The 22,451-nt window shown below is 41.2% G+C and overlaps 1 protein-coding gene and 1 pseudogene across 2 annotated transcripts in view; one reads left to right on the forward strand and one right to left on the reverse strand.

Annotated features, from left to right (window-relative positions):
- LOC307097029 (ligand-dependent nuclear receptor corepressor-like protein) overlaps window positions 1–22,451 on the forward strand; it is a gene marked incomplete at its 3' end in the record, with an annotated part of 766,497 nt that overhangs the window by 595,541 nt on the left and 148,505 nt on the right. The window lies entirely within an intron of this gene.
- LOC307102311 (eukaryotic translation initiation factor 4E type 2-like) lies at window positions 19,104–21,819 on the reverse strand (annotated as a pseudogene). The gene is made up of 2 exons: window positions 21,767–21,819; window positions 19,104–19,998 (listed from the first exon to the last, which is right to left on the reverse strand). The product of its transcript is annotated as a eukaryotic translation initiation factor 4E type 2-like (transcript).

Here is a 22,451-nt window from a genome sequence, read left to right on the forward strand (position 1 = left end):
AATTTTCTTTATTTGTCTATAAATCTACTGGGGATGTAAACTCCTTGCTGTAAAGAACATCATCTTGTTTATTGCCATATCTCAAGCATCTAGAATAATTCCTAGAATGTTATAGATGTTCAGTAAGTATTTACTGATTGAATAAGTATATAAATGAATAAGCTAACTAATGAATGAACCAATTGATAAATTTTTTCAAAGTGAAAACACAGGAGTGTGACTACTAGAAAGGAGTATTGGGCAAGGACCAAGCATCTGTCTCAATTGAATCCCTAAATAGCAGTGAGACCCAATTATAACTGCATTTGTCTGTCAAATGAGGGGCAAGGCACAATTAAACAAAGGAAGTGAAGACTGAATGCAAGGAGCTGGGAGTGGAGTTGTTTTTTTAAAAAGAGAGAGAGAGAGAAAGTAAAGACAAAATAAGCATACTCTTAGTTCAGTAAAGAGAGTCCATGAGTAGTGGTCAGAATAGTCAGACTCTAATCCAAATACTGACACTTATATGCTAAGCAATATCAATGAAGAGATTTTACCCAGTTTTCTAATCTATATTTTTTTTCAAAAACTATAAAAACAGTGGATGGGATGTCATGGTTTATTATGTCCTTATTGCTTAAGATCATATGGTTATAGGCAACAGAAACCAATTCTGGCTACCTTAGGGAATAAAGAAGTGTATAAAAGGGATATTGGGTACCTCTCCAAACTGAAAGGAAGTTTAGAGAGCCAGGATTAAGAACCACATGAACTAAGGTATCATGGCAAGAACAGAGTTATAGTAGTACAAGTATTAACAGCTGCAGTTATAAAGTATAATGTATTTAATATGCACCAGGCACATCCTAACTCTTTAGATATTCTAGATTATTTAATTCTCACAAAAACCTTGTGAGTTGGGTACTATTAATGACTCCATTTTAGAGATAAGGAAGCTGAGAAGTTAAATAACTTGCCCAATTATGGTCACTTAGCTTAGCAAGGGGTTTGAACCCATGCTCTCTGGTGCCCGAATCTGATCTGAGACACTGTGCTACATGACCTCCTTGGTGGGCAGTCACTGTAGGGCCCCAAGTGACCACAACCATTTTCCTGCCTTGTGTTATTTCTCCAGGATTCAATTTCCCAGGAGAGGAGGCCCAATTAGAATGATGTGGGAAATGGCTTGCGTCTCATGCCCTGCCCTTGGCTAAGGGAGGGCATGTCCTTGTTCTGACAGCATTCCCAAGACTGCACAGAAAAGAGCAAAAGGAACTTCCTTAAAGGGAATCAGGTTAGCATCACCCAAAGCAAAGGGAATAGATCTTGTCCAGCCAGATACAAAAGTCCCTAACACACCATTTCATTTAATTTTTTAATTGAGGTTTCTAAGGTTCCTAAGACTTCCAAGATCTCCACCTTTCACCTCACTATGTGACCAGATTTTCATAAAATCTCTAGGAGTCGAGCAGGAACCAGTCCAGGACGCTAATATAATTTATAAAAGAAAAGAGAAAAGAACAGGAAAAAAACTGAACACTTATTTCCTAACCTTTCAGTGTGTGCCACAGCACTGTGCTAACAGCTCTACATAAAATCACATTTCATTCTCTCAATGTTAGGAGATAGGTATTTTCACAGATGAAGACACTGAAGGTTAGAAAGATCTAATAATTTTCCCAAGGTCACACAGCTGGTAAAGCTGGGACTTAAGCCCCAATTTGTCAGATTAGAATTTTAATTTTCTTAATTCATAAGATATTAAGGTATACTTTGCTGTACAAAAATTGGAGTGGCCCTCTAGGTAATGGGAAAACAATTCTAAGCATACATAATGTGCAAACTGTTTTATAATAAAAGCCTGACAAGATTAAATTAAGCCATAATTGTGCAAATACCTTTAAAGCTAAAAGCACTAATTGGATTGAATGTATTGTTATAATTAGTACAAGGATATTAAAATCACATATTGACTATAAAACATATTGACCTAGCAAAGTAACAAAAAAGAATTGCTTTTATAATAAAAGCATCATAACCGTCAACTTTCTTTATAATTATGCATTTTAGGCGTAGACAGCTCTGTGATGTCCGGCCCAGGGAAGGAGAAAGGAGAGAAGAGATGGAGAAAACAATTGAGAAGGGAAAAAGGTTAAATCTTGATGATGCCTTCCAATCACCCTCAATCGAGTGAGTAGTCCACTCACTTGACCCCACCATTTACCTTGCAAGGAACAAGATCAGTTCACTTGTAGAGAAGTTTGTGCAGGCAATTACAGTTTACAGTTCTTTTCAAATAATTGTTTATAAAGGACAGGATAAAGCAGAAAAATTCCTTCCTTCTTAAAATATGGAAAGGAAAGACTCAAATAAATAAATCTATATATAATTAGTCTTTCAGATCCACACATTTATCTGCTTGTGAATATTTGGTTGGGGGTGAGTATGTCTGCATATACAGCACACATTCATGCAACATATAGAAATGGAAACAGACACAGGTTAGGACTGTAGCCACAGACAGAAACCACAGGTAATCCAGGTTAAGTCGTTAACTAATTGCATGACTCCGGGCAAGTCACTTGATTTCCCTTTGCCCTTTGGTCCACCCCCAGTTGGGCACTACACAGAAACTCCCTGAAAACCAGATGTTACATCAAAGCCAATATTTCCTGGAGGCCAGCCTTGCAACTTCTTTGAAAAGCACTAAATTTAGAAGTAGCGTGCAAATAACATTGCTCAGATTAAACTCGCTTATTAGTGGTCCAGATGATAATCAAAGGCAAACAGATGGTCGCTTAATGAATGTTATTGGAAGTAAGGCATCTTTAAATATAGCAGTTGTGTGAAAAGTTTGCTTTTTCTTACAAGTTATTTTGATAATCATGTTAGAATGTTGGCATCTCTTTCCAGAATATAACCTTGTGGAACCTCATAGACATGCTGAGCAAGATCAAAGATTTGGAGAGCCAACGACAGGTTTCTCCAAGTCTAATAAGCAAAATTATGCTGTTAAAATTGAGATCAAAGGCCTTAACAGAAAGTGTATCCTTACCAAGAGCTAGAGTACATATCTTAAGGAATGAGAGATAACAAGTATCCCTTGCTTTTTAGAAACCTGACTGTGAAATCAAATCTATACGAGTGCCAGAATAGGGAATGAATATTTCATTTACAAAGGATTTATAATAAGATTCCTATGACCCAATGTACCCTAACATGTTTTAAAATGATTTGACTTGTTTCTTTTTTTCCCCCCACCCCCAAGAAACATGCCATCCTCCTTGCTCAGCAAAAATATGGTTAGTGGCTGTATCTCATTCCTCTCTATATAAAGAAAAGAATTACCAACTATATCCTAAAACAGGAGGCTCTGAGCCAGCATCAACTCATGTTATCAATGTTAACAAATGTTAGTAAGACAACTAAGATTAATTGGATATTTATAAAAATTCTAAGTGTCAGACACTTTTTACAAAAAGGTATTTGTCAAAACAAAACAAAACAAAACAAAACAAAACAAAACAAAACAAAAAACTGCACACACTTACCAGTTTTCCTGGAGTTCCTCTGGGTTGGTAGAGGCACAGCTCTACATTCAGGGTCCATTCAGGATACAGAAACCACACTAGTTAGTTGGACAGAGAGAAATGAATGCCAAGTCTTCCTAATTCGATATAAAGTGATTAACTAAGTCACTGAAGGAGTAAAAGGAGAACTTTATTGTAGTGGTGAGCTGCTCTCAGTTCAACCAGTTCTGTGGTGGGAGAAACCTAATTTATAGCATTGGCCAATTTCCCTGATGTATATACTCCCACCATGGCAGATTTCTAGCCACCAATTATTTAACAATGAACTTGCAAAATTCCTGAAAATTTAGCAATCAACTCTAGAAAGCCAATATGGATGGGCTGGCTCTAGCTCAGAGATAGCAACTGCAGGAAACAGCTAATACCCCGAGGGTTTAGGAACAGAGAAGCTGAAATTAATCAAAATTTAGAAGCTTGGAGGAGGAGCCTTGCAGAGCTGAAGCAAAGATCTAAGGGAATGGGGATCAGCTGGTGTTGGTGGAGGGAAAGGAGGTCCATGGGCCTGAGACCCTGAGAAGAAGGCACTTCTGAAAAGGAGGTGTGGGGCAAAGCTGAGCCTCGCCAGCCCCTCTGGGAAGGAGACCTTTGCAGAAGGGCAGCCAGCCCCTGCTCCAAGGGAACCACGAGCCATGACCGAGAGGCCATGACCAAGCATGCAGATATGTTAGGGAGGATGCAACAGGACTCCATGGAGTGTGCTGCTCAGGCGCTGGAAAAATATAACATAGAGGAGGATATCATGACCCAAACTTCGGAACTTCGGTAGTTACATGACACGTAAAACCAAACACTTCCTCTACCTGGGCCAAGTGGCCATTCTTCCGTTCAGATCTGGTTGAAAGCATGGACTGTGCTACACACCCCATGATCCACCCCAAAACAAGACTTGCAGCCTAAATTCCAAACACCAGAGACTGCCATGTTCAGCCTTTCCTAAGGGACACCTAGATAGACCTTTGAACTTTTATTATGTTGTTTCCTACAGGGCATTCTCTGCACTTAATTTCTTGTGGTTATAAAACAATTAGCAAAACAGCTGCATTTGTATTTTTCTATTCCATACCTCTCTGCTCCATGGTTTTTCTCGTCAAAATCTATCCCTTTCAAAAAGACAAATCTGTTCACGTTTGGAAAATAAATAAATGCATAATAAATACAATTAACAAAATGGATGTGTGGCTGGTGACTCTGAAGGGGGAACAATATTTACAAGAGTCAGAGAAGCTGTAACCTGGAGTCAATTCTGACTATGGGAAGAAATAGCCATCCGGGTAGAGCTCCTGGAGCACAACTCACAGAACAGGAAGCAGACGGAAAGGACCCCGCCCCTTTCCTCCCCCAGGCTCCCAGTCTCTCTCTTCTGCCGCCTGATGGAAGAGGAGTGGAATGGTTGCAATCCCAATGGCATTTGCTGAGTCCTAGCCCCAACATTGCGGAGCTGGGTCTAGAAAGGAGGGTTTGGAGTTGAAAGGTAACTTAATAACTGGCACAGTTATAATCAGAAGACTAATCCTTTACACTTGTATACTCTTTGCAATTTGTAAAGCTTTTAAAAATGTATTTGAAATAACAATCATCATTTACTACTGAGGAAATCATTTACAACATGCTGAGAACTATGCTAAATTTTATATACAGCAGATCTCATTCCATTTTCACAACAATCCTACAAGATAGGTATTGTCAGCCCCATTTTATGTATGAATGAACAGAGGGTACAAAAAACGTTAAGAGAGTGGTCAAAGATTACATAGACTGATGGCAACTACATAATTCTTAAACATAAGGCCTCTGACTTCATTTCATCGTGCCACTGCTTAGCCACAGGGCTATGAGTTAAGAAAGAAACCAAAGTGTCAGCACCAACTTCATTTGAGGTCTACTCAGGAAAGATTTATATGCCAAAGTGTATATCCTTTTTTTAATTTTTTTTTCACTTACAGTTGACATACAATATTGGGGATACGATATAGTCATTAGACATTTATATAACTTACAAAGTTATTATCCAGAAAACTCTAGTACCCATCTGAGTCCCTATGAAGATTTACATTCTTACTGGTATAGAGATCCTATTAGTTCTTGCAGTTCTTGCTCTTAGTCATTGCTTAAAAGAATTTTGGGCATGCTCAGAAAATGCTCTAATTAAGAGGTCTATCTATTGAAGTTGGGGGTCAGCTGGAAGTAACAAGAAACCATTAAAATAATAACCCAGACAATTTAGGAGGTTTATTTTTCTCATGAAAAACAAGTCCACCGTTTGACAGTCCAAGAATGTATGGTAACATTCTGATGCTCTCAAAGACCTAGGTTCTTTCTGATTTTCCGCTCCATCATTCTTCCTTCAAGGTGTCTCCTATTCTCATGCTGCCTCTTTGTGGCAAGACTGTTTCTTCATATTAAATGTTGAGTCCATCCTCTCATTGAAAAGAGGGGAAAGATAAATGGCAGCTAATTCTCTTCCTTTCAAAGAATTTTCTCAGAATCTCTTCTCAGCAACTTCTGCTTACATCTCATTGTCCAGAACTATGTTATGTGGCTAGTCACGGCTGAAAGGGAGGCTGGGAAATGCCCTTTGGAGCGAGGCATATTTACACACAACAAAATAAGGGTTCATTTAGTGTGACAAAAAGAACAAATATTAGTTTAGCTATTATGAATATCCATCACAAAAGATAAGCAGGACTGGTAGGATCAACAGCTTATCTACCCTTTACCTATTCATCTACTTTTGCCTTTTCCCACCCTCTTCACTTTTCACTGGTTCTGTGACCCAGATTTCCCAAAGCAGCTTCAGTTGAGAATGTTCTTCCCTTTGTCCCTGTAAACTGTGTCCTGACTTTAGATTGGAAAATATGTGTAAATATAAATGACTTACTTATTTTCTGGTATATTCTTCAAAAATCCCTCAATCCCTCTTAATTTTCAATTTAGGCACAGTTGACCCTGAACCTAAAATCCCAAGAAATCCTCTTTCATATTTTCCTTCTTCTTTTTTCTTTTTTGGAACATTTTATCAAATTTTTGTTCTTTTCAGTAATTCAGTTTAACATTCTTGAGGGTTTGGAACCATTGCCAGACCATACTTCATAAGATACGTCAAGAAAGCATATTAAACTTCATATGGAATGGTATTTGCCTTCAACTGAGTATCTACTCTCCTTTTCATCCAAGGCAGAGTTTAAAGAGTGAGGGTTAGAAGAACATAAAAGTTCAGCCTGTGAGCTACTTACTCTCTCCTTCACTCTTTCTTCATATTATTTTAACCATAATAAATAGAACTTTAAACAATAGGAAATGTTAATAAAGTGGGAAAGTATTTCAAGTAGGCATAGCACCTCCTTTCCTCTATCTTTCCTTCTCTCTCCAAGATATCATGGTCATGAGAATCAATAACCAGTTCCAAGGCCAAAGACTTACTAGGAAAATGTGTGACTTAAAAGGCAGGTGATACATAATTACTATGCAATATCTGAGCCTTCATTTTAGCAGATTGTAGTAAGGTGTTAAACTGTGTGTGTGTATGTGCATGTCTGTGTGTGTGCACACACTTAATTCTGTATACCTCTACAACCATAGCAGGCTCTTATACATTTTTCCCTTTTTTCTCATTAGTTTTTAATAAATTTTAGAACAGTTTTAGATTTGCAGAAAATTTTAGGAAGTAGTACAGAGAGTTTCAATATACCCTCCACCAAACAGTATACCCTATTACTAATTTCTTACATTTATATAGTACATTTGTTACAATTAATGAGCCAGTACCAGTACATTATCTTATATAATAAAGAGGTAATATGCAAATTGACCCTAATGCCCTCACATCACAAGATGGCCGCCCCCAGGTTGCCACAAGATGGCCGCCCCCAGGTTGCCACAAGATGGCCGCCCCCACATTGTCACAAGATGGCTGGCAGGGGAGGGCAATTGGGGGTGACCAGGCCTGCAGGGGAGGGCAGTTGGGGGTGATTGGGCTGACAGGGGAGGGTAGTTGGGGGCAATCATGCCAGCCGGGGAGCAGTTAGGCATCAATCAGGCCAGTAGGGGAGCGGTTAGGGGCAATCAGGCAGGCAGGCAGGCGAGTGGTTAGGAGCCAGCAGTCCCGGATTATGAGAGGGATGTCCAAAAACTCTAGTACCCATTTGAGTCCGCAGGGATTGGGCCTAAACCGGCAGTCGGACAGGGGGTCCCAGATTGGAGAGGATGCAGGCTGGGCTGAGAGACACCCCCCTCCAGCACATGAATTTCATGCACCCAGGCTTCTAGTTATTAAATAAAGTTCATAGTTTATTAAGATGTTCTTAGTTTTTACTTGATGTCATTTTTCCTGTTACAGAAATGCATCCAGGATACTACATTCATTATATTTAGTAGTCATGGCCCTTTAAGCTCTTCTTGGCTGTGACAATCTCAGACTCTCCTTGTTTTTAATGATTTGACATTTTTCAGGAGTTCTGGTCAGGTAAATTGTAGGATGTCCCTCTATTGGAGTTTGTCTAATGTTTTTCTCATGTTTAGTCTAAGGTTATGGGTTTGGGGAGGAAGATCACAGAGATAAAGGGCTATCTTTGCCACATCATATCAAGGGTACATAGATCAACGTAACTAATTATTATTGATGTTGAACTTGACCACCTGGCTGAAGTGGTGTTTGTCAGCTTTAGCCATTATAAAATTACATTTTATCCCTTTCTGCACCAATTACATTTTGTAAGTAGTTTCACTGTGTCAGCCTACACCTAAGGAGTGAGGCGTTAGTCTCCCTTCCTTTAGAGTGCAGCATCTATGCAACTTATTTAGACTTTTACATGGGAGACTTGTCTCTTCTCCCCATTTATTTTTTCATTCGATCATTTGTCTCTATCAGTGTGAACTCATGGATATTTATTTTATACTTTGGGTTATAATCCAAAACTACTTTATTTTTTGCTTGCATTGTTCCAGCTGTGGCTAGTGGCAGCTCTTTCAATTGACTCTGATGTCCCTTTGGCATACACACATCAATGTGGGTTTCTATTTATTTAGTTTTTCTTTTCAGCACTTCCTCAATTATTTTTTTAATCTTTATTGTTGAAAGTGCTCTTTTTTTCTCCCACTGACCCCTTCTAGCTCACACCCGCACCCCTCTTCCACCCCAGGTTATTACCACCCTATTGTCCGTGTCCACAAAGTTATGCATATATGCATGCAAGTTCTTGGGTTGATCTCTTAGCATTTCCTTACTTTGGGGCACTGCAAGATGCACAGGCTCATCTTATGTCATTTCCTGCCCCAATCCTAGAATCAGCCATTTCTCCAATTTTATTTTCATGTTTACTATCAATTTTAGTTCATTCGACAATTCTTTATTCAATAAATATGCATGAGGTTCTGTCATTTTTTGCTTACAACAAAGAAGACATAGGCAGCAGACATAACAAAATAAGTTCAAAAGATATAGATCCCTAAAAGAAGAAGAAAGAAAGGGCTTCTCTTCTTCCTTTTTGTATATTTCCAGGAAGTGATTCATACATCCAGACTGTCTGAGAGGAAGGTCCATGTGCAGAAGGAAGTCCCTCCCTGAACCCCATCAGAGCATCCCTAGGGTGGGTGCTCTATTTCTAGAAGAACCTGTGCTCTCTTTTTCCTTCAGGGAGGGCCCTTGCATCTCACCTTGCAAAGACACCCATCCAGCACACCTGTGTCCTCCAGAAATGGTTCAAGCTCTGGTGTCACCAAAGAGAAGAATGAACGGAGCCCAGGGAAAGTCACTGGTAAAGATGGAAATATCCACAGGCCTCTCAAGATACCAAGATGCCCTGTGAGAGTTGCCTGAGTGCGAGGTGGCCATTGAGTCTTCCGATGAAGCAGTATCAAGTAAGAAGCACTGCCTGCCATTTCCTAGAGGCACCAGAAGTCTATTGGTGAGACCACCTTGCAGAGAAGGGACCCAGTGAACTGTGTGCTCCTGAAGGCACCAGGACGTGGATGGAGGGAAAGAGAGCCAGAACAACTGGCTGCAGTTTCCCTTCCAATGGTCCTCAGAGACTGCTTCCTCAGGAAAGCCCTCTTTGGTCTGTGGTCTGGCTTGGGCTGGGCATCTCTGAGCACCTAAGGCTGTGAACTCTCAAAAAAAAACAAAAAAGGCTGTGAACTCTCTTTCACTCATCAATAAATGCTTACTCAGCTCCTATTATGAGTCAAGCATTGAGCTAAGTGCTAGAGATAAAGAGATGAATTGTATCCTGAGGTTTCAAAACTCGCATACTAGGGATGGGAAAGGAGAGTGGGGAATCACAAACAAACCAGCATGAAATTATCGTATCATTGACAATAGGTGAGGCAGAATAAGAACAACTGCCTAGGCCAGGAGGCAGAGGAAGGCAGTGTGGATGAGGAAGCATCGAGGCAGAGTCTTAAAGGATGACAGTCAATCCTCCAATTCCACTCCTTGGCCCCTCTTCACATATCTATTATACTGTACTAGAAGCCCAGTGCACGAAATTCGTGCACGGCGGGGGGTTGTCCCTCAGCCCAGCCTGTACCCTCTCCAATCTGGGACTCCTAGAGGGATGTCTGACTGCCCGTTTAGGCCCGATCCTGGCTGGGATCGGGCCTAAACGGGCAGTCGGACATCCCTCTCACAATCCAGGACTGCTGGCTCCCAACTGCTTGCCTGCCTGCCTTCCTGATTGCCCCTAACCGCTTCTGCCTGCCATCTGATCACCCCCTAACCACTGCGTTGCCAGCCTGGTTGATGCTTAACTGCTCCCCTGCCAGCCTGTTTGCCCCCAACTTCCCTCCTCTGCCAGCCTGGTCACCCCTAACTGCCCTCTCCAGCAGGGTTGATCACCTCCAACTGCCCTCCCTTGCAAGCCTGGTCCCTCTCAACTGCCCTCCCTTGCAGGCCTGGTCCCTCACAACTGCCCTCCCTTACAGGCCGGGTGCCTCCCAACTGCCCTCCCCTGCTGGCCATCTTGTAGTGGCCATCTTGTGTCCACATAGGGGCAGGATCTTTGACCACATGGGGGCAGCTATATTGTGTGTTGCAATGATGATCAATCTGTATATTACTCTTTTATTAGATAGGATAGAGGCCTGGTACAGGGGTGGGGGCCAGCTGGTTTGCCCTGAAGGGTGTCCCGGATCAGGGTGGGGTTCCCTTGGGGCTTGGGGCGGCCTGAGCGAGGGGTCTGTGGTGGTTTGCAGGCCGGCCACGCCCCCTGGCAACCCAAGCAGAGGCCCTGATATCTGGAATTTATTTTCCTTCTACAATTGAAACTTTGTAGCCTGGAGCAGAGCCAAGCCTGCTGTTCCCTCCGGGGCGGCAGCCATTTCTGTGGCAGTTAATTCACCTTCTACAATTGAAACTTTGTAGCCTTAAGTGGGTGAGCCCGGCCAGGGTGTGCGGAAAGCTTTGCTTCCCCTGTTGCCGCCGGCAACCCTGGCCTGCTCTCTCAAGCTCCATTCTGCCACCATTTGTTTGAATTTGTTTACCTTCTATTATTGAAACTTTGTAGCTTGAGTGGAGGCTTAGGCCTGCAACGGCTATGGGAAAGCTTGGCTTCCTCTGTTACCTGGGAAACCTTGCTCTCTGTGGCTGTAGCCATCTTGGATGGGGGTTAATTTGCATACTCGCCCTGATTGGCTGGTGGGCATGGCTTGGCTGGTGGGCGTGGCTTATGTAGCGGAGTGATGGTTAATTTGCATATTGCCATTTTATTAGAGAGGATTATATTCTTCTCTTTCCTTACTTGGTTATTCCCCCCCTCCCCCCCCCCCGCTTTGGCTTCTCTTATAGACCCCTTTTTTACTTGCTCACTGTCTCAGTCAAGGTTTCACAAAAAAAAAAACACAACCACCAGTACGATATAGATAAAGAGATAAAGAGATTTTATATATATATATATATATATATATATATATATATATATATATATATATTATAAAAACCCTGTGGCCATGATGCCATGACACCGTAACAACCAAACACCAAAAGGCACCTGCTGAATGTCATATGATTTCTTCATGGGAACAAGTAAGTGTTGCTCTGTTCAATTCTCATCTTCCAATGAAGGTCAATTTAAGTGCTCCTGAGAAGGAAAGGTTAGGGCAGGAAATTACTCTTATCTCTGTCCACAACTGTCTTCAAGGTGGGTGGGGCTGCAGCAAGGCACGCGAGGGTGGGAGGGGACTTGATGCTGGGTCCCTCGGCACGCCAGGTCTGGGTCTCTCGTGATTTCACGCAGTGGGCCTCTAGTATATATGTATACTAATAAAAGGGTAACATGCTAATTAGACCGGACGTCTTCCGGACGTCCTTCTGGACAAAGCCATGGTGGCGGGGGCTGAGGCAGAGGTGGTTAGGGGCAATCAGGCCGGCAGGGGAGAGCAGTTAGGGGCAATCAGGCCAGCAGGGGAGGCAGTTAGGGCAATCAGGCCAGCAGGGGAGGGCAGTTAGGGGCAATCAGGCCAGCAGGGCAGAAGTGGTTAGGTTTGATCAGGTCAGCAGGCAGAGGCAGTCAGGGGCGATCAGGCTGGCAGGCAGAGGCGCTTAGTGGTGATCGGGCCAGCAGGGGAGCAGTTAGGGGCAATCAGGCCAGCAGGCAAGCAATTAGGAGCCAATGGTCCCAGGTTGCAAGAGGGATGTCCATCTTCCAGTTTAGGCCCGATCTCTGTGGGATCGGGCCTAAACCAGCAGTTGGACATCTCCCAAAGAGTCCCGGATTGGAGAGGGTGCAGGCCGGGCTGAGGGACCCACCCCCACCCCCCCCCCCACCCCGCACAAATTTTGTGCACTGGGCCTCTAGTATATATATATATATATATATATATGGAGAAAGAGAGAGAGATTTATTGCAAAGAATTGGCTTACACAATTGTAGGTGCTGGCTAGGCAGGTCTGAAATCCTTAGGGCAGGTTGCTGGAAAGGGCAGACTGGAAACTCTCCTGCCTGAGATGATGCTGCAGTCCAGAGGTAAAATTTCTTCTTCCTCAGGAAAACCTCAGTTTGTTCCTAACGTCTTTCAACTGATTGGATCAGGCCCACCCAGATTTTTTCAGGATAATCTCCCCTTGCTTAGAGTCAAGTGATCGTAGCTAGTAATCAGATTCACAAAAGACCTTCACAGAAACACCCAGATGAGTGTTTAATAATTGTAAGGTATAGCCTCGTCACATTGACACATACAATTGATCATCACACTCATCCATCTCTTTCAGCCATCTATCCCAAGTACACCACTCAGGAAAGATCACAATGAGATAGATTCCTCCAGGAATTGTGCAATGTGGGAGGCCTGCTTCTTCACTAATTTCCCCCCTCTCCCACTCCTGATTATGCGGAGCCTTTGCCCGGACTCAGGCAGGGTTTGAGTTGCCTGTGTGGGCACGCCCAGTGCACAGATCCCTACTTAACGTTTCCTGGATAAAGAAATAGGACTATTGTAATACATGTGAAGAAGGAAAGAATGCCACATAATCATTTTGAAAGAGAGAAGATGCAGAGCACATTAAAAGCACATTTAAAAATGAATACGAGATAAAATATGGGCGTTTTTGGACCAAAAAACGAAAAAAGAACTTTGAATCATAACCCTTCCTGTCTTTCTCCTTTATTTAAGGCTATAGAACAGAATTTAAGTACTTGAGCCTGCAATCAACTGGATTTGAAATATAAGTTATATAACCTTCAGCGAGTTTATAACCACTTTGAACCTCACATTTTCATCTATCACGTGGGGAAAATAGGGAACCTTATCTTTATTAGGATAAACTGGAAAAAAAAATACATGCAAAAGCACTTAGCACAGAGATAAGCATGTTGTTAAGTTGTTTTCTTAAGTTCGCTGTTATTATCATGAAATACCTACTATGTGCCAGGCAGAGCAAGAGATACTGAGAAAAGTAAGATCCTTGACTTTGAGGACTATAAAATCCAGTGGAAATGTCAGACATATAAACCATTTCAGTACAATGTGGGAATGCAACAGGAGAGCGGGCAGCAGAGAGAGGACTAAGTCCTGCAGCCTACGGGTCAGAAAGCCTGAACAGTGGAAACTCCACATGAGCAGGGCTTCCAAGGACCAGCAGTGCCTTCCTGAGCACAAAAGCAGGGAAGGGCACTGCCAACCTAAGGGGCAGAGGCATAGAAGAGCACAGTGTGCCTAGAGGAGAGCAAGAGGTCCAGAGTGAGTGGAGCATGGGGGTATGTGGTGGGCGGAGGAGACGTGGGGGAAGGTAGAGGAGGTGGAGAAGTAGGAGGATGGCAAGAAATGAAGCCATCTGATGGAGACTGATATGGCATGCTAAGGAGTTTGGCCTCTATCCTGGAGGCAGTTGGAGGCAGACTTCCAACTCTGCTTTTGGCCACGGAGCAATTGTACTGTAAATTGATAAAGCAGCATTTGTATTTACTTGTCTACACGCCAGGCATAGCAAATGCACACATCCCCATGGAAATGTTCCTCGCCAGGATCATCAGTAATCAAGGCAGAAGAGGGACAGGGGGATTACACATACCAAAAACAAGTCAACCATGGCGCCCAACCCAGCCCATCACCTTACATCACCACATGGCTGAACTTACAGAGGATTTGGGGAGGAAGAAAACGTTCTGAGCTGAAACAAAGGGACAAATCCCCAAATAGTTCTCTCTCCCCTCTCCCCCCTGTGCACACCAGTTCTGGATTATTTTACGCAGTTGACTCTTCTTCTCTTTTCAACACTTCATTCTCTTGGCTCCTGGGACACCGCATTGTCCTGGTCATCTTCTTACCTCTCAGATACTCATTCTCACGCTCCTTTGTGGGTTTCTCTTCACGCTGGAGCCCCACGTTTTCATCTTTGGACCTCTTCCTCATGTCTGCTCATTCTCTAGGGCTTTCATGCACACGTATTACTTTAAATACCATCTATGTGCTGACAATTTCCAAATTTATATCTCCAGCTCAGACCTCTCCCTTGGACTCCAGACTCTATATCCAATTTGCCTGCTCAATATTTCTACTGGAGATGTCAGGCATCTCAAACTTAAGATGGATAAAATGAAACTTTTGGCCTTCCAAGCCAGACCTGTTCAGTAAACATAAATCACATGAATCCTTTTAAAACATAAATCATATCACCTCACTCTTCTGCTTGAAATTGCCTAATAGCTCCTCATTTCATTCTGGAAAGAAGTGTAATATTTGTACACTGAGAACTGCAAAATATTGCTGAAGGCATTTAAAGAAGATCCAAACACACAGAAAGACATCTCAGGTTGATGGACTTGAACTTGGTATTGGAATTGGTATTGTTAACATTGTTATATGCCCCATGTTGATCTACAGATTCAGTACAATCCCTATCAAAATCCCAGCTGCAGTTTTTACAGAATCTGACAAGTTGATTCTAAAGCTCCTTAGGAAATGCAAGGGATACAGAAAAGCCAAATCATCTTGGGGGGAAAAAAACCACAAAGAATTCTTATTTATTTTAAAACTTAATACAAAGCTACAGTAATCAAGACAGTGTGATACTGCCCGGCCGGTGTGGCTCAGTGGTTGAGCATTGACCTATGAACCAGGAGGTCATAGTTCAATCCCTAGTCAGAGCATATGCCCGAGTTGTGGGCTAGATTCCCAGTTTAGGGTGTGCAGGAGGCAGCCGATCAATGATTCTCTCTCAGCATTGATGTTTCTATCTCGCTCTCCCTCTCCTTTCCTCTCTGAAATAAATAAAAATATATATATATTTTAAAAGACAATGTGATACTGATATAAGAATAGACATATATATCAATGATATAGGATTGAGAGTCCAGAAAGTAACCTTTGCATTTATGGTCCACTAATTTTTAACAAGCGTACAGGATGATTCTATGAGAAAGAATAATCATTTAAACAAATGGTGCTGGAACAACTGGATATTCACATGCAGAAAAAGTGAGATTGTACCTTACCCCTTTTATGATAAATGAAAGTTAACTCAAAAAAATATACATGCAATTTTCAAAAAAACAACTCAACACATTAACTGAGGAGAATAATGTATAAGACTGAAGACAAACATGTGAGTTGTAAATTTAAGCCAATGTGTGCTTCCAGAACGCAGTAAGAAAGGACACAGAGGGAATGTATAAAAGAAACTTAGTTACGTTGACTAGATTCATGAGTTTTGAACTCATTTAACTGGATTTCTGTAAATAATAGAAGAGAGAATAGAGGAAAAGAGATAACAAATGAAATAAAAGCAGAAAATTTGCCAGAACCAAAGAAAGATAGAGATGTTCCAATTCAAAGAATTTAAATACATATGAATTTTCAGTATTCCAAGGAAAATTTTAAAATCCTAACGGCTTCCAACTGGGGGCTGTGGGGAGAGAAAATTACCAGATATATTACAAAGGAATGAAATTTAGATTGGCATCAGAATTGTCATTAATTTTAGATGCCAGAGATAAGGGAGCAATATCTCTAAGTACCAAAGGGCAAAGATTGTGAGCCTAACAAACAGGCATTCATATTCTTCTAAAATGTTCACCTTTACAAAGTTAGCGTACCACAAACTCCTTAAGAGCATAAAGCAGACTAGGACAATACAATTAGGATTTAAAAATTAAGGGACACTATTTCCATTTATGTAGCATGTATGGATTGAGCAACATTGAACTTACCAGTGACAGAAAGATGACACAAAGGTGAATATGTTATAGTCCATTCTCCTTACTCATGGATTCTGTATTTACAAATTTGCCTCCTCAGTACAATTTGTTTGCAACCCTCAAATCCAGTCACAGGGCTTCCATGGTCATCTGTAGGCATGCACCGGTTAGAAAAATTTAGTGCACGTTCCCACTGAGGTCAAAAAGGAAGACAGCTCTCATAGTAAACAAATGTCTGTTTCATGATGTAGTTTCCTCATTTTTGTGCTCTTTTTCTTGGGGTGGGGGGTGGGGAAACCGGGCAGGTGATTTCGCTGTTAAAATGGTCCCCACGCATAGTGCTGTAGTGCTGTCTAGTGTTCTTAAGCACAAGAAGTCTGTGATATGTCTTAGGTAAGCTTTGTTCAGGCATGGGTTACAGTGCTGATGGCCATGAGGTCAATGTTAATGAATCAACAATATATGTCAAATGAGGTGGCTTTAAACAGAGACTCACATTAAAAACAAGGTTATGTATTGATCAATGCTGGAAATGTGATCAGAGCTTCCATGGGACCCTAACCCTGCATTTTCCCCAGGAGCAGATAACTCAGTGTTCATGGTGACTTTACAGAAATAACCACCATAAATCATGAAAAGCAACTGAATATTGTTTTCTCTCAAGCGCAGCACAATTTTTTTAATATAGAATTTTGCATGAATAAAATATAAACTATCTAAAAGCCTGAAACAAAATCCAGCTAGGTATAGTCTTTCAGCTTTACCAGCTGCTTCCTCTCTTCTCTTAATATCAAACAGGTTCTAATCATAATGTTCTGGCCTCCTTAAATTCCTGAAAAGATGTCAGAGTATTTATGTGATTGCATCAGCCATCTTTTCTGGGTATGAAAGCACATTGTGTTTTCTCTTTATTTAAAAATTATTATAAATAATTTTTTTGGATACTTTTGTAATTTCTGTAGGAGTCTCGGTACATCTTCCACTTTCCAGAGGGAACTCTCTGTTATCTTTAGAATAGTCAACCATTTCCATCATTTTCTTATAAATTAGCCAATAACCAGCAACAAGTGGCAACGAACAAACAAATGAAATTAATAGAACAAAAAGTGGAATACAAAAAGCAGTGAGCTTAATGAAGGATAACTGGAACTTTATATTCATATTAATTCTTGCAACAAATTTTAAATTAATTTTTTGCTTCCTTAGAAAATAGAAGACATTTTTAATGGAAATAACCTTTTACTGTAAATATTCTCCTTCATTTGCATGTTTGGTAAGATTTGCTTCTTTCAGCCTCTTATCTGTAGTACTAAAACTTATAAAAGAACAGAGAAGGATAAATAGTGGTATCACTCTAACCTATTTTGAAGGCATTTCTAATCTGAGCATCTCTGAACAATAAAGCAACTAAGCTTGCATACCATTTTGCTATTACAGGGACTCAAAGTTCAAGTATGAGAGAGTGGAAAAGGAATTCTAAAATTTTTCAACTGTTTTAAAATGTACCTTACAGAAGCCAATTCCTAATTGTTTGTGTCTGTGGTGATAAGCAAGAAGACCATGGTTCCAAGTTTGCTAGGGGGATACTGTCCAGGATATACCAGCATAATTCTTAATAGTGCTTCTTTTCATCTGCAAAGTGTCCTCGCAATGAGGGCCATGTGGCAAATGGGAGTAGAGAGGGGGCTGGTATGATTCTCTTTCCTACTTCACCATTTTTCGGTGTGGTTTTCTTCCCTGTAGTCTGCCATTGTTTTTTTCTGGCCCCGGATAATACATATTTTTTAAAACCCCAATTAAAAGCTGTGCCTTTTTTATTGAGGATTTAAATGGAAATATTTTATCATTTTATGTAACAGTAGAGAACCAGTTATTTATTTAATCTGATATAACATTATAAGGTGATTTTTGTTGTTGTTGTTTTTCTGGATCATCTATTTATAGATACTTAATATCTCACAAGAGCAATTGCAAAGAGAAAGGTAGAAACAGAATTCTGTATCCTGTCTCATCAACAGCTTAGTCAAAAGGAAAATTTGGTCATCTGGGTCAATATGAGAATTCCAGACCTTGGGGTGCAGACTAAAAATAGCTCATTAGACTACAAAGAAACCACAGGCTTCCAAAGCATTAACCAGCTGGAAGTTTCTTTTAAAAATAAAAAAGAATAAGAAAGAAAGAAAGAAAGAAAGAAAGAAAGAAAGAAAGAAAGAAAGAAAGAAAGAAAGAAAGAAAGAAAGAAAGAAAGAAAGAAAGAAAGAAAAGAAAGAAAGGAAGGAAGGAAGGAAGGAAGGAAGGAAGGAAGGAAGGAAGGAAGGAAGGAAGGAAAGAAAAAGAGAGAGAAAGAGAGAGAAAGGAAGAAATAAAGAGAAGAAGCAAACTAGCTTTCTTTGTAGTGTTTTCAGTGAATTGATTTTCATTTTACTTAAAATAATTGATAATTTCCCTTCTGGAGGAGTAGGCAGCAAGGATTCCTTTTCCAATTTAGAAATAATAACAACAATGCCAGGCCGGCGTGGCTCAGTGATTGAGTGTCGACCTATGAACCAGGAGGTCACAGTTCGATTCCCCATCAGGGCATATGCCCAGGTTTTAGACTCGATTCCCAGTATGGGATGTGCAGGAGGCAGCTGATCAATGATTCTCTCTCATCATTGATGTTTCTATCTCTCTCTCCCTTTCCCTTCCTCTTCGAAACCAATAAGAATATATTTTTTAAAAAAGAAACATTAACAATACTAATAGACATTCCATATAATGGTTGAAGAAAATGCATAACGACAGACAATGTATGAGTTAATTACCTTCAAAAAGGAGATTACATATTTATCATAATAGCATCTTCTTTTTTTTTTTTTTTAGTTTAGCACCATTTATTAAGTGATCTCAGCTGTTGTCGTAGCTGCTGTGTGTCAGCCTGTTCTTAAAACATAAAATGCTCTTCCAATTCCTCTTGTCCAGGACAGAAGAATCTTCCAGGTAGCACGCCAACAGAACAAGAGACTCCGATGATGCCAGCTTCAGTGATGGTGCCATCCAGAGAGGGAGAGGGTCATGGCACATTCAACCGCAGCTTCCAGAGGTTTTGGAAAAGGAGCCTTTGGGGGCCCAGCCTGCCTGGCATTTTGATGCCGTCGGTGTGGGGTTTGTATTCCATAATGGTGTAGGGAGGTAGGTTAAGCACTTGCCGAATCGTATCCCAGATTCGGGCTGTGGTTGCTTGGTCACTGGCAGTCTTATTCCATATTGAAATAATGTCCTCCTGAAACCGGACAGAGACCACAGCCCCACAGATCTCCTCCCCAACCATGAACTGTTCCCCCCACATGGCCAAGATGAGATTCTCCCAGCAACGCGATGCCAAGCCCTTCCACAGCCCATAATGCACTTGCCACCATTTTTATTTGCATCATCCTCCCACATGGGTTTAATTCCTTCTTTGAAGAGATGGAAGTCACTGTGGCCTATCAGGTCCCCAAGACATACCATGTGGCTGTAAACCTCAGGATTGCTCCACAGAAGCAAAGGTGCCAATGTGTTGGATATTCTGTTCATAGCTCTGTGAGCTGGTGGGTCGGCCGGGGGTTCTCCTGGAGTACCAGAAAGTGTAGTTGTACTGCAGGGGATGCTCTGCTGGTCCCGGGACAGCAGCCTTCCTCTTGCTGCTGCTCTGACTTTTGTCCCGTTCCATTTTTTCCTTCTCGCCATCTTTCTGTGTGCTGTTTTCTTCATCCTGATCATGGTCACCACTGTCATCATCTTTCAATTCCTCGAACTTGTTGTTTATTCTCTTGCCATCCCAACTGCCTCACGGAGTCTCACAATAGCATCTTAATTGCATGGAGAAATAATAATGAATATATGCGTGAGAATGTATTTCTTTAGACTACCATTCATTTTTAATGTATGTTTGGATTCACTAAACTCTTGCAATAAATTTGTAGCTTTTCTGAGATTCTGAAGCCCAAAAGCTGGGAAACCACAATCTGGAAGAAAAAACACAGGAATTGGAACCAGTAAATTTTGGTTACTGGTTCCAATTCCTGTGTTTGGTTTTATTACCTCAGTAGAGGCCTAGTGCATGAATTCGTGCACCAGTGGGGTCTCTGGGCCTGGCCTGTGGGATCAGGCCAAAACTGGCTCTCTGACATCCCCTGAGGGGTCCTGGATTGAAAGAGGGCGCAGGCCAGACTGAGGGGCCCCACCAGTGCACATTCTGAGCTGGGGAGAGACGCTGGAGGTTGGCCAGCCAGGGAAGGACCACAGGAGGGCTCCAGGGCATGTCTGGCCCATCCCTCTCAGTCCCGATCAGCTGGACCCCAACAGCAAGCTAACCTACTGGTCAGAATGTCTGCCCCCTGGTGGTCAGTGCACGTCATAGTGAGCAGTTGAGCAGCCTTAGCATATCATTAGCATATTATGCTTTGATTGGTTGAATGGCCAACCAGTCGACCAGACACTTAGCATATTAGGCTTTTATTATATAGGATTTGCTGAACTTAGGTAAGTCACCCAACGACTTTGTGCTTCACTTTCCTCATCTGTCAAATAGGAGTGCCACATCCTTCTTACCACATCTAACTGTTAGAAGGAATAAATGAGAAAATAGATATGAAAGCAGGTTGAAAGTTAGAAAGTACTATACATTATTCAAATTATTTATTAGTAGAACTAAAATTAACTGTTTAACTAATGACTAATTTTAACAAATAAAAGCAAAACTTGCTAGAAATGCAACCAAAGTGGAGGTAGATAGATGTGATTTTGATATGTTTGACAACAAAATACTTTTTTCTTAAGAAATTGGATTCACAGTGATACAATATTCAGATGCTAGAAAGTCCCTTATTATTTCAAACAATGAAATTTAAATGGAAAATATAGGGTTCAAAGGCCTTATCTCCCATTCAAATCATAAGCTCTTCGAGGACAAAGTTCCTGTTTGTTCCATCTTTGTAACTTCTTCACAGGGCTTTTGCACATAGTTGAGGGCATAATAATTATAAGTCACAGGTACCCAATAAAAAAATTAAGCAGCTTAGTTTCAAATCCAGGTCTATCTAACGTTGAAAACATTTCTTTCCTGATGCCACCCTATTACCATAAACTAGTCACTCATTTTGTAAAGCAGTGGTCAGGGTTCTATGGACAGCAGGTCTACAGTTTTATGTAAGATTTAAGTTAGTTGGCCTCAGGTTGGAAGTAATATCAGTTCCCCAACCTCTTGCATTACTGACTCATGTCCTTCTCCTATCCAACCACATTGCTCTCACCATCTAAAAACCCTTGCCTCCTTGGTTCTTCTTCACAAAGAAAAGATAACCGGAGTCCTTTAACCCTATGAGCACAGAGTAGTCTACTGGTGGCACCTTCCTACCCCCAGGCAGGAAAAAAAAATACTGCACCCCCAGAATCACTGATTAGAATTCAAATTGGTAATCGATATTTTGAAAACTTCCAAATATAAGTATTGTCCATCAGCATCTCTGTTGACATTAAACCATTGAAAGATTTTACTGCTTCAAGTACTTGTTTCCCACCTTGTCCCTATGCTCCCAGTGCTGGTCTCACCATGGCTGGGTGGACTCAGAGAAGACTAAAGTCTTCAGTTGAATCTGCCTCATTGCTTGCTCATCCTGGCTTTGTTCTCTAGCATCTGGACTTCTAGAGAAATCACTGAGAAAAGTAATATCCAGGGAGTCAATTAATAACTGTAGTCCTGCATTTCCCAAAGCACATTCCTCAGAAAAATAGTCTCCAGAGATGCTACGCTCACACACACACACACACACACACACACACACACACACACACACACCAAAAAAAAAAGAAGAAGAAGGAAGGAGGGAAGGCCAAGAGAGAGAGAGAGAGAGAGGGAGAGAGAGAGAGAGAGAGAGAGAGAGAGAGAGAGAGAGAGAGGATAAAGAAGAAAGGAATGATGGAAGAAAGAGAAAAAGAAAATATTCTTATGGCCAAAAATAAGTATAAGAACTGAATACCAGCCCTTACTTTCCTAAGGACAGAAATGATGCATCTACTATACCCTAAAGGCCAGTAGTACAGTGTCTAGTCCATAGAAAGTGTTCAAAAAATATTTGTTGATCAAAATTTATATGTATTTTTAATACTAAATACTCTAAGAAAAAGTACAATTTAAACTTTTTTTTTCAGTTTTGCTTCCCCCAGAATTACTCAAATATATCTAAACACAGAATTTTTTTCAAAGAAATAGTGTTTGGTGGATAACATTCTGGAA

This window comes from Cnephaeus nilssonii (assembly GCF_951640355.1).
Source record: "Cnephaeus nilssonii genome assembly, chromosome: 1".
Classification (NCBI taxonomy): domain Eukaryota; kingdom Metazoa; phylum Chordata; class Mammalia; order Chiroptera; family Vespertilionidae; genus Cnephaeus; species Cnephaeus nilssonii.